At 41.9% G+C, this 17890-nt stretch overlaps 1 protein-coding gene across 5 annotated transcripts in view; it reads left to right on the top strand.

Moving 5' to 3' along the window:
* Window positions 1-368: 368 nt before the first annotated feature.
* MBD5 (methyl-CpG binding domain protein 5) overlaps window positions 369-17890 on the top strand; it is a 139656-nt gene continuing 122134 nt past the window's right edge. For 4 of the 5 annotated variants that reach the window (XM_066611943.1, XM_066611946.1, XM_066611944.1 and 1 more), the window contains exon 1: window positions 369-754. The gene's annotated coding sequence lies outside the window, so the exon portion shown is untranslated. Of the gene's footprint in view, window positions 755-2940; window positions 3029-17890 lie in introns of those variants that run through there. The other variant, XM_066611945.1, reaches the window with a different exon arrangement.

The raw sequence follows: 17890 nt of genomic DNA on the forward strand, positions 1-17890 counted from the left end.
ACCCGTCCCCTAAAAAAAAAAACACCCGGCAACCCCCGCGCGCTCCTCCGTCACGTGCGTGTGAGCGTGAGCGTGAGCGCGCGCGTATATAGACAGACACCCACCCACAAACAGCCCCGCCGCCTCCCAGTCGCGTGCCGCTTCCAGCCTCGACTCCGCCCCTTTTGCTGCCGACTTCCGCTCCGCTTGCGGATTTCCCTTCCTGCCCTGCACCTTCCGTTCCGGGTTGGCCAGCGGCGCGCGGCGCATTGTGGGAGGGCAAGCATCTTTTTTTTTCTTTCCCTCCCCCTTCCTCGACCCAGCAAGCTCCCCCGGGGCGCATGCGCAGTGACAGCCTCCCATCTTCCTCCCAGCCAGAGCCAGAGAGCCTGAGCAGCAGCAGCTGATGATGAAGAGGAGCGAGGGAGGAGGGAGGCCGGGGGCACCTTTTATTTATATTGTTAAAGGGACAGCGCGCTAATTCCCACTGGCAGTGGCCGGAGGGAGGGCCCGGCCTGTGGGAACTGGAGTTGCTCCCCACCCAGCCTGGCCGGAGGAGCGCGGGGAGACCCGCGGAGAGGAGAGTTTCCCCGCTCGGCCGTCGGGGAGCGCCTCAGCCGCAGACCCCTCGCTGCCCCTGCCCTGCCCGCGCAGCCTCTTGGCCCTGCCCGCAGACCCGCCACAGGCACCACGGCAGCTCTCCCCTCCTCCCCTTTATGACCCTTTGTGTGTCTCCGCCGCTCCAGGAGAGGCAGGAAAGTGGGGTGCAGCCAAGGTAAGCCTGCTGGGGGGCAGCGCCTCTCTCCTGCTCCTCGGCTCCGCTCTGAGGCAGCGGGCTGGGCTGGGGTGGGGTGCGGTGCGGTGGGGTGGGGGTTTGTCTCTCTTGCTCCTTACTTTGGAGGCTCTCCTGGCCGGCCGGACGGCCAAGTGCTGGACGCTCTTCTGGGAGCGCTTCAGGAGATGCTGGTTCCCAGGGAGGACCAGCCGCATTGGGGGGCGGCTCACTCTTTGGGTCAAGTGCAGCCTCTTGTTCCACAGCCTCCCTGGGCTTCCTTCTGCTCCCTTCGCTCCGCAGCCCTCTGGCGCTCCTCGGTCTGCTGCTGGGGCCTCCAAGTCTTCCAAACTGTTCACTTTCTCTTTGGGCAGAAGGACCTTTATCTGGATATTCGCTGTGGGTTCTTCTGGGAACTTTCCGCCCCGCTGTGTGGACAGATTTCTTGGGAAAGGGTTGCTTGGCTCTTGCTGAAGTGCCTGTGATGTGTTCACAGCATTTTGTTTTTGATATTGGCAACTGCAGTGTCTTCCCCCTCTATTTCTCCCCCCCCCCCATTTCTAATAGCAATTGCAGTGTCTCCCCCTCTATTTCTGCATTGGCTTTTGGAGTGCCTTCCCCCCCCCATTTCTATATTGGCAGTTGGAGTGTCTCTCCCCTCCCCCTTATTACTATATAGCAGTGTTGCTCAAACTGTGGGTCAGGACCTACTAGGTGGGCCACAAGCCAATTCCAGGTGAGTCCCCGTTCATGTCAATATTTCATTTTCAACATATAGATTTGATGCTGCCTTTGAGGAAATGTTACAGACCTGTACTTTGAACAAGCTACTGTGTACATTCTTTTAATGGTAGTCAATGGGACATACTCCTGGGTTAGTGTGGGTAGGATTGCAGCCTAGGATTGTTAAACATTCTCCTGCTTAATGATGTCACTTCCAGTCATGACATCGCGTCTGGTGGGTCCTGACAGATTCTTATTCTAAAAAGTGGGTCCCGGCGCTAAATGTGTGAGAGCCACTGCTATATAGAATTGTTCTAGTCATGTCACTTTTGAGGTCTTAACTGCAAAGGCTTTTATGCTTACTGTTAAGCATATGTGCTATCTCTTTAGTGTATTTGTGAATCTTTGTAGGATCAGGATCATATATGAAATAGATCACTCGTTCTCAAACTTTTAACCCAAGACCCACTTTTAAGAATGATAATGTGTTGGGACCCACCGGAAGTGATGTCATGGCCAGAAGTGACATTATCAAGCAGGAAAGTATTTTTAACAATCCTAGACTACAGTCCTATCCATACTTCCCAGGAGTAAGCCCCATTGACTATTATTTTTTTAGAGCATATACTTCGAAGCCTGTTAAAAGTACAGATTTCCCCAAACGCAGTCACATACCATGTTGGCATCAAGTCTAATAGACTAAAAATAAAATATTGTTATGAACCCACCTGAAATGGCTTGCGACCCCCCTACTGTGTCCCGACCCACAGTTTGAGAAACAGTGAACTAGACGTTTATCTCAATTCTGTAATAACCTGACTTCCTACTAAGGACTCTTATTGGTTTCTGTAGTTCTTTATTAAGTAGTTTGCTAGTACTTATTTACAAACATAATGCTTACTTGAACATGACAATTTAGAATAATGTCCCAGTCCTACATGTATTTAAGTATAAATCTAGTTGATTAGAGTAGTACTTCTCTCTAAGGGTCCTTAAAATTGGACCAGGACTAACTTAGAATCTCAACTTAATTTAAAGTTGCAAAAATTGAAGGCCTTGGAAAATATGATAACAAATCATACTTTGAACAGGTTGGGCTACTTTGTTTTAGGCTAGCTTTTTTGTGTGTGTTCTCTATTATTCTGAAATGGTCTGTGTAAAATAAGAGGGCATTGTGCTGTTTTTACTAAAGCCTGCAAGGTGTGTTTGAACTGTGATATGTGCACAGATGGCCTATGCATTTCAATAGGCCCAGGGAATCTGACCAAAATAACATGTAGCTTGATACATGCTGCTTCCTTACCCTGAGACTTAAAGTAGAGAAGCAAATGATTCTTTCCTTCTAAGTTCTACCTCTGTTATAATTTGTGACAAAGGATGCCTTTTTCAATCTTGCTGGCAACTTAAAACATGTATTTTTAATTTAGTTGGAAATGATTGGTGACAAAAAAATTTGGAAGGGCTGCTGAATACAAACATTGCTGGGAAGGCTTGAGCTGCATCTCTGAAGAACTTCAATATTCAGATATGAAAGCCAGGCAATGTGAAAGTCAGGTGTGAAGACTTTTTTTAATTATAAAATTAATGTATAAAGTGATGTTCATGGTGTCATTTTAGGCTGAACTAAAACTCAACACTGACAGTTAAAAGTTAGTTCTGAAATAATGAGCTCTTTGCTATAGCCACTTTGAATGCTCTCTGAGGAGATAAAGTGGGGTAGAAATTTAGTAAACAAATATACTGATGTTTCTGCTTAGTTTTTCTTACTGTGAAATACCATTGAGGCACAAAGCGCATGGGCACACATGCAAACCTGCATTTGGTTCATAGGGATAATTTCAAATTTTTGCTCAGATTTGGGATCTATCTATGTGCAGATATGAACTGGTGAAAGTTAATAAAATATAAAGGGAATGTATTTTACTTCTTTACTGATTGAATAGTTTTAAGGCAAGATAAATGATAATCTATGGTTTCAGCTGTTTGTTCATTGCAAATCTGAGTTTCATCTTTTAAGTATAGTGATCAGAATTTTTACTCATTTTACATCTGAAATGATCTACCTTAACATCTAAAGTTGCAGTCCAAACTGCAAGTATGTTTGCTCATATTATCCTGCAATATGGTGAATGTATGCTGGGGGGGGGGGAAAGCATTCTGAACTCCACCAGGCTTAACATGAAATAAATATGCATGGAGTTTAGCTATAAGCTATACTTATTTAATTGTGAGCTGTTAGTTATTGGTACAAAACAAAATAATAGATTTAGGTACAGCATGGATAGCATTTTACAAAATAGAGAATTTATTTTAAAACTTGGTTGTGTGTTCCTCTGCAGCAGTACAATTACAGATATTGTTGGTGAAAGACCTAAGTCTCAGAACTAGAGTGTTGTTTGTGGAAGGAGTCTACTTGATTGAAGAGCGGTAGTATTAAGGTGTCATGAAGACACAGATCTTGAAAACCACCCAAACTTCATCTGTGTAGGAAGATGTGAGCAGTTTAACATTAAAATATTTTAAGACAGAATATCTCAACATTTTTCCCCAGCTGTAGCATTTTGCATTGTCAGCCTATCGGAAGTACCATCTGAACTAACTGGGAATGATGTCATTACCAACTATTTCTAGATTGGGAGGCCCGATGCAATATGACAAACACTGATAAGAGGCTCAGGGCAGATGGGAGGGCTTTTTCAAAAATGTGAAAAGCGCATGCTGGAGTTCTGACTGCTGAGCCGAACCTCCTACTGTTGCTTGTCGCATTGCATTGCTGGTCTCACTGCCAGGCGGCGGGGTTCTGGGGGGGGGTCTCACATGTACCACCAGACACTACCTCGAGTACGATGAGTAGTATGAGTACTACTGGTTGAGAAACACCTGTAACACTGGTTTAAAAACTCCTACTCGTACATTCTTCTTTAACTTTTGAAATAGTGCTGGAAAAATCACTGAAATGACAGTTTTCAAACCATATAGTTCAAATTCTTTTGCCATTAGCAGAACTACATAACATACATATTTTGAGGATTCTAGCCAAGATTTCTATGGTGCTCGTTTAGTAAAATTTCTTATAGCTGGGTTGGTGGCAGTTCAGATAAAACATCCCTCTCAAACTGGTCCAAAATGCTATATAAGCTGTAGGCTACTGTGGTTTATTCAGGAATAAGGCTCACTGAAATTGGGTCAAACAAGCAACCTAGTTTCTGTTTTCTGTGGAAATCTTAGGGCTTTTAAACAGAAAAGTTTTCAAACTATATAGCCAATCTGGCTCAGTGGTTGTTTCCAATAAATTATCCCTGTAATATTGATATTCACAATGTTGGACTAGCTTTCCTAGTGGTTCAGGTTAGTTGGAACATTTATGTGCAGCTGCAACAAACCTTGAAAGTGGACCAAAATTGCTTTGAACGTAAATCAACGGTTCTGATGAGCGGAGGACTATTCTGATAGTTCTTTTAAACATTATCTGAAATTTAAGTATTGGTTAGTGTTTGAAGTTCTTAAATTGTGATGGTTTATTATAGGCTGCCTAGATGTTGGCTGTTCCCAAGCTCTGTCATCTTCCTATTTCCAGTTTTTTTACTCTTTGATTGTAATCTCTGATACCTTTCATGGAAATAGAACTGTTTCAGCAATCAGTACTACACCAAGAAGTATCTTTATTCATGCTTGATTTTTCTGACCCCCTTTTCACTATACCATTCATTGTCTGAAAATTGTTTTTAAAAATGTTTGGAACAGACATGCTTTAAATACGTCTCAGCCACCAAGTTTAAGATACACTTAAACTTTATGCAAATATGAGCAGAGAGATATTTCAGAAGTGTGATGATTCCTTTTGTGGAGCCTGGTGTCATAAAATTGAAGTTGGGCTTTCCCTAAGTGGGAGGGGAGCTCCCCACCCACTCCTGCATGACCCTCCTAAGAAACAAATGTGGGCAATGGTGTCTCCTCAGCCCTGTCTTTTGACCTTTGTTCTTTTTTACCCTTTTCTTATTTTTTTCCTATCCCTTACTTAGTTGTACCCAAGAGAATAGGGAATGCGTACTTTACAGTAGCTTTTTTCACAAGAAGTACAGGCTTGGTGAAAGGAATACTACTCTGTTTCAGTGCTTTGGGAAATCATGCTTTGACTTCTCTCACCTTAGATGAGGAACATTGAGGGCAGGTCATCTGCTGCTCTTCCACACTGTGGTGGTATCTAGAATTGATCTGCCCTCTCCTACCTGGTATGGTCAGAATGGCAGTAAGGGAGAAAACAGTTACTCTCCTATTCTCTTCCTCAAAGTCATCAATTTGCCTTACTGCTGGTGAATGCAGTGGACAGCCAGCCTTTCCAACCCAACTGTGCTGAGTTCTGGGGTAACAGGGGAAGAGGTGCCATTCACTCAGTGACTGTATAGTACATCAAGGGGGTCATTCTATCAGAATGTTCCCCTTGGTTGGGAATTCCCATAAGGTCATCTTTACTAATCTAATTAGTGTACCATAGTCGCTTTTTCAGAAACAGCCCCTCATATAAAGGTAAGGAAAAGGATCATAATCCTCTAGTTATGATTTGTTCTTCTTTGAAAGGAGTAGAAAGCACCACTCTTGGCTCATAGAGTGAAAGAATGATCTGTTTTCTCTACCAACAGCTGTTCCTGTTCCAAGGATCATAGCTAGAGGTCATTATAGGAACTGAGGTTAAATAGAAATAAATGTTTTAAATAGGGGAAAAACTTTTAATTTTACCCATGGTGGCCTCCATGGTACAGAACGCCGCTGTCTTACTTCTAAGCATGTCTGAATTTATTATGGTGCAATTGAATGATATGCCATGCATTCAGATATTGATAAGGGTTAAAGGTCATATAGAAGGGAACTATGAGTGGATATATTTCTGGTCGTTTGGAAGCCAGAGTGCCTATTTAAATCTCATGTGTCTTAATATGTATTTTGTCATGGATTTTATTTTCTGGATTTTGTTTCTGCACATTTTATCACTACTAAAAGAGGGGGGGGAAGGTGCAATTGCATGATGGGAGCTATCAGACCCTGGTACTTCTCATTTTAAGGAGATTGGACTGCAGTTTTTCTTCCTGGATAATCTTCAGTACGGTATTGAAACAGATATTCTATCCTGTTTGGTAACTTCCAAACTGAAGAAATAGAGACTCAAGCTCCTTCTACTGCTTTCACAGTGTGCGAAACTGAAACTTTCTTGATGTGTCTGCACATCTTCTGCAGATCTTCTTTGAACAGGTTTTGGAATCTCATTGGAACCTCTTTCAGGGGCCAAGAACACTTGTAAACAGAACATATTCCTTCCTAAAATCTGCTATGACCTGTTAATAGTTTCTGTGGTTTGTTTCCCTGGAGTCTGCCCAAATACTCTGACAACAGCAGACCGCAGCAGGCTCCCCTACAATAGAGAAAAAATATATTCTTGCAGAAAGTTTTGACACCTTTGTGCCAGTTGTCATGGTCTTAAAAGCAGCTTCTGTTTCCCAGAGTGACCTTTCTGTGAGCTGGTTTGCATATGAACTTGACTTCAGATAACACACTTCTCACCAAACTAAAAAAGCAATCCTTAGAACACCAAAACCTCTGGTTTGGAGCCTGTTTGGTAAATGACATCCCAAAGAACAGCCTTTGGGAACTTTTGTGGTTTACTTGGATTGTATCCTAGTGGAGTCAAAATATAAAAGGATGATCTTTGTAATCCTAGTACAAGTTAGCCATACAAATTATCTTCACTCCAAAGTAGCAGGAAACCCAGAAGTGGATCACTTCCCAGAAGTCCAGTTCAAGTCAACAATTCAAGCAGCAGCAGAAATTCCTTCTTCCTGACATCAGGTGGCCTGTGTGCAACACCTTGCAGGTAGGAGGCCATCTTAACTTTTTACCAACTTTAGATAGTTTCTACCATTGATCAATGGATGCTAGACACTGTTAGGGAGAGCTGCTCCATACAGTTCTTTAACATACAGCCCCCCAAGCGACATTTCTAGGAACTTCTTGATCTAGAACCCAACCAAACCTCTTTGTACCCTGTATGAGATTTGACATTTATTGACAATGAAGGCTGCAGAAGGGGAATTCTTAGAGGGAGGGATTATCAGGAGCATTCTCTCTCTTTATCTGGCAAACGAGAATGATAGTAACTATTTTTGGATCTGAAAAATCATAGTTTCTTACGGAGGATGTCCAGTCCTGGCAGGCAGTCAGGCTCAGGATTTTGTGGCCTGAATGATGCCGCATACTTTCTTACAGTGATCTTTCAGACCCTCTTTGTCTTGAACAACTGAAAGTATCAATTTTGAGTGCTTTTGCTTGTCCTAACCTCAGCTCCACTGGTCTTCTCCAAGGTCTTGGTAGCCTCAGTAGCTCCCAAAATCTTTGGGGCATTTGTCATCATCCCTAACAGACATTCTAATTGCCACCCACAGAGGATCTGAACAGTTGATTTCATGACCGTGGATCCTGATCAACTTTCCAAAGTGTTTCCTTCAACATTATATCCCTAATGCATCAGGGACAAAGATCTAAAGCGTAAGTTCGATGGATATTCTTTCAGGGTACTACCTGCCTTATTTATTGCAGAAACTGCACAAGATGAGGTCCATTAAGTCAACTGCAACTTAAGTTATGAGTGCCATGGTGTTGTGCATAACTCCATGATTTTCTCTCTCCCTCCAGCTCTTTCTTTGTTACCAACCTCAGACTGCACGAAGGTTCAAAAAACTTGTATCCATTCTCGGATGTCTTCAGTAGTGGATATAGTTGCACTAGTTCCTTCAAGCATCTCCCTTGTTAGACCCAGATCTGGTGATTGTCATGGTGGATTAGTTTGTCATTGTTTCTAGCATCTGTTGATTCAGGGTTCCTGGTTCAGCTGGGAATGTTATGGTATAGACTGTCTGAACTTTCTAGTTGCCCATCTTGATTTGTGCTGAAAGGACATGGAGGGACTAACCTTGGAAGATACTCCTTGGAAGATGTGATGCAGCACATCTTCTGAGCTCAGTTCTTCCTACCAAGAGTCCCTGAAGTGATGAGGGACCTTCTCCCAGAATTATTCAGAGATAATTATCTATCCTTAAAAAAAAAAAAACACACCACCACAATCTTAGCAGTGTGGCACCACATTTTGTGGTGGTGAATTTTATAATGTGCTTTGTACATTACTTCTTTTCGCTGCTCCTGAACTTAACACTAATATTTATATTGCGTAACTTTGAATTCTAGAATTAGAAGAGAGGGTGAAATTATTCACTTCCTTTGCATAATTTATTACTTTATAAGCTTGCATTTATTTTGAAATGTGAAATCTATACAGACTCAAAATGCTTTCATTTTTCTTTGTAGAGGTTCCTGAATCTTGGTCTTTTTGCCACCCCTATTTTGTACTTTTCCCAGTTCTGCAGTGTTATCTTTATACTGGAGCAACCAAAAATATACTTTATATAGTAATCCTATGTGTGGCCATATCGTTAATTGCTTTTGCCATTATGGTACTTTCTGTTTTATTGTCCATGCCTTTTTTAATATTTACATTCACTGAGGTTTTCATTTCATTTTGACAAGTTGTTGAGTTAATGTTTTCCATGAGCTACTTACCAAAATCCCAAGATCTCTTCCTTAGATCAGGGGTCTCCAAACTTTTAGTACGAGGGCCACATTGTATATGTTACACATTTTCATGGGCCAAAAAAAATTCTGTTTCATGAATGAATGAAATTCAACTGAATTAATAAGTTTTGCTTAGATCTTTTTTAAATCGGCATGGTACAATTCAGAACACAAGAGAAATGCGACACTACAAAGAAACAATGCAGTCTTAAACTGAGAAATGATATATAATGGTTGGCTATATATAATGAGTAAAATGATATATAATGAGTAAAAATATCAAACATTCACAAAAAAAGCAATAAAAATATTTTAAGTTGCTGCGGGCTGAATAAAATCTTTTGGGGGGGCCAGATGTGACCCCTGGGCTGTAATTTGGAGACCCCTGCCTTAGACATTCTCAGCTTGAAACACCCCCCCTTTTCAAGATATTTGTTTTCTTGAGTGAAAATAAAAATTTTTCTTTGTGCTGCAAAAGCTATTCCATTTACAGAAGCAGTTGGAATAATGTTACTAATGTATCAGGTAAAAAGGAAATTTACTTGAAGCATGGTGTAGACTTTTTTTAAAGTGCCAGACTAAGCTCTGCTTATTACTTATGGAGCAATAGACTTAAATACACATAGGCAACTCACACAAATATTGGTAATGTTTTGCTGAACTTCACTAGATGTGTCTCCAAATAATTATTCATACTTGTCTGCTTTGAAATATTGGAACATGCAAACTATAAACCTTAGTCACTTTTAAATTAAACAATTGTTTGGTAAGAGAGCCAAAGTCTTATGTGTGCTGTCTTCTTTGCTAGTATGCCCTAAATAGACAAATATGAGATCATGATGCATTCAGTTGCTTCAATGATCTTCGCAACAGTTGATGAACTAATTTAATGCTTTGAATGGTAATCTTCTGTCACTTTAAGACGGGGCCACTTTTGGGGGGGAGGGATGTATCCTATCTTCCTGCCACTGGGTAATAACATCTAATATGACTTCTGTGGCACTTATGTATTTTTGCACCTGGTTCCTTGGACTTACATTATATCTGCTGCTGGAATTAGGGGGGCCCAGCCACAGCTGGTGGTGCCCTGGAATTCCGTGATTACTTCCAAGCGATATGCCAAACTCAGAAGACAGGCTGCAGAGTCCTGATGAAGCAGCAGGAAGGTTTTCAGAGGAGTGGAATTTCTGCTGATGATTTCCAAGAAGCCTTGGAGAGTGGGGGGAAAAGGGGAAAATGAAAGGGAGAGACAGGAAATTGTCAGTGGTATGTGTTGTGCATAGAGGGCCAGCCTCTGTGATGTGAATTAACCCCTGTACAAGATGCCTCGGGATAACCAGCAGGGAAGCCAAGGTAGACTAAAGGTGGGAAGACTAAAGCTTAGCCCTCCATCCCTTCCTTTTGCTTGGCAAGAGCAAAAGGGGGACAGGTCACAAGACACTTAAATTCTGTAAACAAATAAAAACATTGGACTTGGATAGCAAAGAGCATTAATGCATGATGAGCTTTCGTAGTCACTTTGATATTGAGCTACTCTGTTAGTGCAGGAAGTAGACATGACTCTATACCTAGTGTATAATATAGTGTATAACATATAATCATCTGCTTTACTGATATAAAGATTACCTTGCTCTGTTTTCTACCTCACTAAGGACCCACGTGTTCACTTAGTCCTACAGACACATACAAGTAACTGCCAGATCTTTAAAAAAAAAAGAGGGAGGAGATACAATCATTTTTGTTTGTGCCATTAGTCTTCAGTGCAACTTGAAATCTGTCTTGGACCTAACAGAGGCTCACATAAGTGACTCTGCCAAAAATAAAAATAAAACCACCATGCATCACATCTTAAGACTCTTACAAATAGCAGACTGGGGCTTTTCCATTATACCCAACTTTGTGTTTTTGAAGAAGAGTTTGGAAAATCCAAAAGCATGTTCACTGTGGCATTTTACTTGGTCCTCATCAAGGTATTATTCTACTTTGACCTTTTTATACCTAATTAAGATTTATGTGCCCCCCCCCCGTTGCTATGCATGCACATATGCAAACTTTAGGGTAAAAACAGTAGTATAGAGATTCTCCACATGTGGAGGCTCCACCTATGGTACATTGGTGTGCCTGACTTGACCCCAGTCCAAAATAACTGTCAGAAGACTTTTTGGAATTAAATTTTTTTTCCCAAACTGTAAATGTGTATTGGTATTTCATTGATTCATTCACTTCTTGAGTTCCATAAGTATTCCCTCACTATAGCACTTCTGTTGCAGGAATATTGCATTTCCCAGCATTCTACCATGAATATTTTCTCTCTGGTAAATTGCAGTTCTTCCCAGAAGTCTGAATTCATTGGGTTGTGTGTTATCAGTACCGTTGGGTATAGGGACTGTGACACCAATAACTGATGAATAATAGCTCTTCTCCCACCCACGCATTACTTGATGGTTTATTTTTTATTTTAAAGTCTGTGTTGCTTCATTATATAGCTTCAACACTGAAGTACTTTGCAAATCCAGTTTCAAATTCATTAGAACCTCTTTAAGTTGACCACCCTAGGGACTGGAGGAATTGGGCAGCATAGGGAGGTAGTCAACATACGGAAAAAGACATTTAAATATTATCATGCTTAGCTCCCAGGACAACAAATGCAAGGCCAAATTATTATTTAGATTGGATTTTTAAAAAGTTTTATTGCAAATATCAATGAGAATTGATCCTCTTGTAATGCTTACTAGTTATTCTCCGTCTCTTGCTATAGATGATATAAACATCCCACAATCAGTGTTTAAAAAAAAAACCCTGAAAATTCATAAGCTTACAGTTTTTTTAAGTTAAAAAAAATACTTGGTTTCCTAGCAGACAAGCAGACCAATGCTATCCCTTGCCAGTCCGTAGCATGTTACATAGCCCCAACAGCTAAAAAAAACAAAACACTTTCCTACTTAGGCTGCCTGACCTCCTCTGGGTCTCCTCAGATTCACTAAATGCCAGAAGGTGTTTGATATGGTCCCTCACTAAAAGCTGTTGAGAAAACTCCACAGTCAGGGAATAAGAGGACAGGTCCTCTCATGGACTGGGAACTGGTTGACCAGGAAACAGAGAGTGGGTGTCAATGGGCAATTGACAAAAAAAGTGGAGAGAGGTGGAAAGTGGAGTGCCTCAAGGATCTGTCCTGGGACTTGGCTATTCAACATCTTCATAAATGACCTGGAAACAGGAATAAGCAGGAAGGTGGACAAGTTTGTGGATACTAAACTTTTCTGAGTGGTGAAGACCAGAAGGGATTGTGAAGTGCTCCAGAAGGATCTCTCCAAACCGGGAGAATAGGCAGCAAAACAGCAGTTGAGTTTCAATATAAGTGTAAAGTAATGCACTGGTGATGGGAACCAAAGTGAAAGGATAGTGGCTTCACTATGCACAAGCAACCTCATGTCCCTCACAACTTGGTACATGTCCAGGTACAATCAGCAGCCGCATAGGTCTGTTGGTTATGTACAGTGTGCCCACCTACAAAAACCCTTTCGCACACGCACTGGCAGGCGTTGGGGAGGGATTATTGTGTGGCTTCTTGCTTTTCCAAGATGAGACAAACCAGACAAAACACAGACCCACAGTATAGTGTTCAGTGGGCAACTTTCGGAGGGTAAATTAATACTCTGTGCAATGGTCAACGTGTTCAAGATACAACTTACAGTGGTGGTCAATATAGAGAGATTGGTCTCCCATAGTGTATTTGCAGTGTCTGTCCATACTGTGAAAATTAGGTCAACTTAAGGAGGTGGTCATTATAGAGAGGTGGTCAACTTTGGAGGTTCTACTGTATACAGGTGGAGCCTATTTATCTGCGTTAGTTCTGATATGTGACTCAGCTTGATTAACAAAAAGCACATCGTGCTAAATTCCATAGAGTTACACAAATACACTGCAGCCTGACACTTCCGGATGGAAGGAAACTAAGGCAGCTGTTCTCAATCCCCTCTGCTCTGTACTCAGCCCTCCCGTTGCCAGCTGTCCTGCTGAGCTTTTAAGAGTCCAGCCCTATGTGTTTCTACTCATAAGTAAGCCCCATTGTAGTCAATGGGGCTCACTCCCAGGAAAGTGTGGAGAGGATTGTAGGCTAAATCACATGCTTTGTTTGCTGGGAAGGCTTGCTTCTGTTGGTGATAGCCTGCACCATCTGGGGGGGGGGGAGTATTTGGCAAACACTCCCTGGGTTTTTTAAAGCAATGTCCTCTCCTACCCTTCCTGCCTCCCCTTCCTGAGCCCTCCTGTTGCCAGTTGTCCCACTGAGCTTTTAACAGTCCAGCCCTATTTGTTTCTACTCAGAAGTAAGCCCCATTGTAGTCAATGGGGCTTACTCCCAGGAAAGTTTGGAGAGGATTGTAGGCTAAATCACATGCTTGGCTTACTGGGAAGGCTTGCTTGTGTTGGTGATAGCCTGCACCATCTCAGTGGGGGGGGGGGTTGCTTGTGTAGGTGATTGCCTGCACGGGGGGGGGGGTTTCGGCAAACACTCCCTGGGTTTTTATAAAGCAGTCCCCTCTGTGCTACCACACCTGCCCCTATGTGTATGTGAGAGAGAGAGAGAGTGCGCGCGCCTTGAGGCTGCCTCCACCTTGCTGCACATGTTCTGGCTACAGAGGTTTTCCGCCCCCCTTTCCCCTCTTCAGCTTCTTTGCTGGCTCAGGCTCCAGGAACATTACTGTTCCTTGCAAGGGAAACCTCTTCCAAAGCTCCAGGGCTATTTCCCTACCTGGGTGAGGTGGAGCCTTTTTGCAGTATTTTGGGCTGCCTGAAAATGGAGCAAGATGCCAGCGTAAGGCAAAGGTATGTGTGACTTTTAGTGCACCCACCCCATTCCCAAATCCGGAGATAAAAAATCCGTGGATAAATAGGCTGCACCTGTAATGCTAAACCATGATTTAATTTAAAAAAAAAAACTATATATCTTGTCTTGATACCCTGATGTATTCATAAAATAAGCAATTAGGACAAATTGCAATTTGCTAGTTTAGGATGTAGTGTGATTAGATGTGATATTAGAAATTAAGAATCAGATAAGAGATTTTATTTTAGAGGTTAGTTCAGTGGTAAGAAGAGTCTATAAGTAAAAATTTGAAGCCTTTTCTGACTGGATAGATATGGAAAATATATAATATGTTATAAGAGATATTGAAGGGGGTAATACCATTGTAATTGGAGACATTCTTTTTAGTTGTGATATTAGAAATTAAGAATTAGATAAGAGATTTTATTTTAGAGACCAGTTTAGTGGTAAGAAGAGTATATAAGTAAAAATCTGAAGCCTTTTTATGATGGGATAGATAAGGTTAGAGGAAAAATATGGATTGTTTAGTTAAATTATTAACCAGTAGGTTAATGAATATGATAATTTTTGTATTGATGAATAATTCCGTTTGGATTAATGTTTGTTGTAATCGATGGCCACCACCCTTGTGTGTAACCTATGTAGTCCTAGCCCTAAGTCTATCCAATTTTCCTTACCTGTATCTGTAGTAAATAAAGCATTGTAAAAAAAAACACAAAAGGATGTAGTGTGATTTGTGTTAAACTAAACAGAACCAGCAAATTTTGTCCCCTCAAGTGAAGGTTAAGAGGAGTGTGCAAGCTCAAGGCTAAACTGTAATTGTAAACTATAATCATAGATTGGTGTTGTATATGAACTCCTCCATTCTCTGAAAAAGAGAAAAAGGGAAGTGACCAGTTGTAAAGCACTGAGTGTGTGTGTGCACATTCAGCAATGCTTTGCAATGTTGACTCTGTTAGTACTTCCAGAAGTTCCGAGTTTTCTTTCTTCTGAACTCCCCATCCCATACTGCTGGAAATAAACTTCACCAATTTCACAGGATAAATGAGCCCTCAATTTCCCATCATATGATTAAAATGCCATCGCTCTTGGGTAGGGAGAAGGATTCTTTGGAAAAGAAAATGAAATTGTTTCCCTTTAATAGTGCTGGAGCATGAAACTAGGCCTCTTTTCTCTTCTCAATGTCTTTTAAAGAATGAGAGGGTGCATTGCATCAAGACATCTGGTCATCTATATCTCATGGAGACTGTAGTGCTGCTGTTAATTGCTGAAGGACTTGCAGGGGATGGTTCCAGTGTGGGTTCTGGAAACCTAGGAAAAATGTGTCTGAGTATCCTTTACATAGCAAATTGAATGGTTTGGCCCTTTACATACATTTACACCATTTGCAAGTTGAGACTTGAGTTATCTAGAGAAGGACTGAGGGTTTATATAGTAGGTAGTGTAAAATAAATGAGTTTTCTACACACTTGAGGGAGAGTTGGGAGATCAGTTTTCAAAGACATCTGAAAAGGCCCAACAGGAACACTAATTCTATTTTCAAGGGTGATTTGATAAAAAAAAATTTCTAACTTCCAGGCCCCAAACTTAGAGAGGTGCTAGTTTTGCTCCCCTTTTTTGTGAAACAAACATAACTGATATCATCTCTGAATCAACTCTATATAAATTCACATTTACTAACCCATGAAAAAATACTAACTTCAACAAATACCTATGTAAGTCAGCTGCAGCCTGAAAAGAACTCCTTCACATCTAGTTCACAAAAACTTTCTGATATGCTTTCTTGGAGGCACTTCTTAATTTTTGAGTAGCTATTTACAAGTACTGTATATTGATAGCCCTTGAGGGTGAGCTGCAATGCTATGATCACACTGAATCTTGAATTGTAGCTTACTGAGATATAATCTCTTAGTTTAAAGGGATTCCTAAGAATCCTAGCATCCATTTGTTTAACACAGCCATTTTCAACCTTTTTCAGTGCATGGCACACTGACAAGGCACTAAAGTTGTCAAGGCACACTAGTAGTTTTTAAATACATTATTATGTTACAATTAATTTAATTTAAATTATTAAATATTAAATTTAGTTAATTAATTAAAATAATAATATGACTGATACATTGAGGGCACAGATCTAACCAGGTCTACTCAGAAGTAAGTCCTATTTTGTTCAATGGGGCTTACTCTCAGGAAAGTGTGGTTAGGATTACAGCCTTTGATCATTACATGACAATTGCAGAAATTCACAAGAAGCTTGGAGAGGGAAGTATATGTGGTTTTGTGATCACATTGTTATCACTTGATATGCTCTGGTATGCCAGGAAGTGGCAAAGAGAGGTTAGACTGAGCACATACTGGAGAAATGTGGGGTGAGGAGTAGTGAGGAGATGTTGCTGAAATAAGTGCAGGATTCACTGGGGTGGGGGGGGGAAAAGAGAATGCAGACACCTGATTCTGAATTTTGAAAGGTGGGGGAGGGGAGGGGCATTTCAGAGGGGTTAACTGCAATTATGATGGGGGAATGTGTGTGCAGGAGGTGGGGGGAGAAGAGAAAAGCATCACTTGCCTGCTCATGTATTCAATGAAAGAGTGCGACCCAGCCTCTGTACAACTACTCAGAAGTAAGCCCCATTATTGTCAATGGGGCTTACTCTTAGGTAAGTGAAGATAGGATTGTGGCCCAGCACCCTTACTGCCAAAGCCTTGCCAGTGGGGGCAAGGCAGGGAGGATCACTTTGGGGCATTGCAGGTAAGGAAAAGTGTCTCTCCTTTTCCAGCCAGCTGCTTCTGGTTCTGTACCATGTTCTGGCTTGCTGCTCACTCTCACTCTCTCTATACTCCTGCTGCCGGCAGCTCTTCCGGGCTTTGCTGGCTGCCCAGTTAGCACTTGGGGTAGGCACCAACAACAGCAGGAGTTTCAAAGCCCCTTCGAAGGATGCCCCATTTTCTCCTGCTGCGGTGTGAGGCTCCGAGCGGCTGCTTCTCCTGCGTGCGCTGCTGCTGCCGCCGCCGCCACCTGACTCCTTGGCCCCGCGGCACACATGAGGCAGCCTCGTGGCACACCTGTTGAAAACTGCTGGTTTAACAGAACAAAATTTTATGCCTTATAGTGGTATCCTATTGCAACTTTTAGGCAATTTCTTCTGCAAGTGTAGAAGACTTTATCTCTCAGTGTTTCTCAATTCATGCACATCAATTGCCAGGTAATATGCTGTGCTAAAAACCCAGATTCTATCTTTATTTGTAATTACCCTGTTTATGACAAATAGTTCCTTCAAGGGGAACAGCCAAGTCTACTATTCATAGGCTGTTTTGTGATACATAGGCATATATTTGGATATATGCCAAATATACAGTAGTTGGATATATGGGCAGGTGGTCAGGAAATTAAGTGGTTAATTATTTGGCAAAATTACTCTATAAATAAACAATCTGGAAGAAAGGATGTGAAATAAGTCAACATTCAGTTTTATGCATTCAGAAATTTCTCTTATACAAGATTTTTCTGAGTCATCTTGTAGTTGGTGTGAATTCTGATTGATATTGGAATTTCTTCTCCTTCTCTGCCTTTGTCTTGTTGTTCTCTAACTTCCCCATCCTCATCCCATAGGGATGAGGAGTCCCGAACCGGATGCCCCTCGGCTCCTGTCGGCCTTCCCCCAGGGATCAGTTTAAAAGCTGCTCTGCCACCTTTTTAATGTTATGCGCCAGCAGTCTGGTTCCATTCTGGTTCAAGTGCAGCCCGTCCCTCTTGTACAGGCCCCGCTTGTCCCAAAACGTTCCCCAGTGCCTAACGAATCTAAACCCCTCCTCCCTACACCACCGTCTCATCCACGCATTGAGACCCCTGATCTCCGCCTGCCTAGCTGGCCCTGCGCGTGGAACAGGTAGCACTTCAGAGAATGCTACCTTTGAAGTCCTGGCTTTCAGCTTCCTGCCTAAAAGCCTAAATTTGGCCTCCAGGACCTCCC

The sequence above is a fragment of the Tiliqua scincoides genome, chromosome 1 (genome assembly GCF_035046505.1).
Source record: "Tiliqua scincoides isolate rTilSci1 chromosome 1, rTilSci1.hap2, whole genome shotgun sequence".
Lineage (NCBI taxonomy): Eukaryota > Metazoa > Chordata > Lepidosauria > Squamata > Scincidae > Tiliqua > Tiliqua scincoides.